Here is a 1,002-nt window from a genome sequence, read left to right as displayed (position 1 = left end):
GTATGGTTTGACCGTATGATTTTATATATAATTAATAATTTTTAACAATATGAATGCAGTGGTAACATATACGGTTTTAACCATGCGAATGCACGAGGAACATACATATTCGTAATCAAATATTTATTTTTATACTAATGTTATTTTAGAATCAAATAACAATGAAATTATAAAATTATTGATGATTTTTTTTATTAATAGGATACTACTAATTATATCGTGTTATGTATGTGTAAAAAACAATGTTGAGAAAGTCGAGCAAGATGTTAAACCAGTAGATGACCCATATTAAGTTTATCCGATTTAAACAGTTAAACCGTATGGTTTGACCGTATGATTTTATATATAATTAATAATTTTTAACAATATGAATGCACTGGTAACATATATGGTTTTAACCATGCGAATGCATGAGCAACATACATATTCGTAATCAAATATTTATTTTTATACTAATGTTATTTTAGAATCAAATAATAATGAAATTATAAACTTATTGATGATTTTTTTGATTAATATGATACTACGTGTTATGTATGTGTAAAAAACAATGTTGAGAAAGTCGAGCAAGATGTTAAACCAGTAGATGACCCATATTAAGTTTATCCGATTTAAACAGGTAAACCGTATGGTTTGACCGTATGATTTTATATATAATTAATAATTTTTAACAATATGAATGCACTGGTAACATATATGGTTTTAACCATGCGAATGCACGAGGAACGTACATATTCGTAATCAAATATTTATTTTTATACTAATGTTATTTTAGAATCAAATAACAATGAAATTATAAAATTATTGATGATTTTTTTTATTAATAGGATACTACTAATTATATCGTGTTATGTATGTGTAAAAAACAATGTTGAGAAAGTCGAGCAAGATGTTAAACCAGTAGATGACCCATATTAAGTTTATCCGATTTAAACAGTTAAACCGTATGGTTTGACCGTATGATTTTATATATAATTAATAATTTTTAACAATATGAATGCA

This window comes from Lupinus angustifolius, chromosome LG16 (genome assembly GCF_001865875.1).
Source record: "Lupinus angustifolius cultivar Tanjil chromosome LG16, LupAngTanjil_v1.0, whole genome shotgun sequence".
Classification (NCBI taxonomy): domain Eukaryota; kingdom Viridiplantae; phylum Streptophyta; class Magnoliopsida; order Fabales; family Fabaceae; genus Lupinus; species Lupinus angustifolius.
This window is presented reverse-complemented; position numbering follows the sequence as displayed.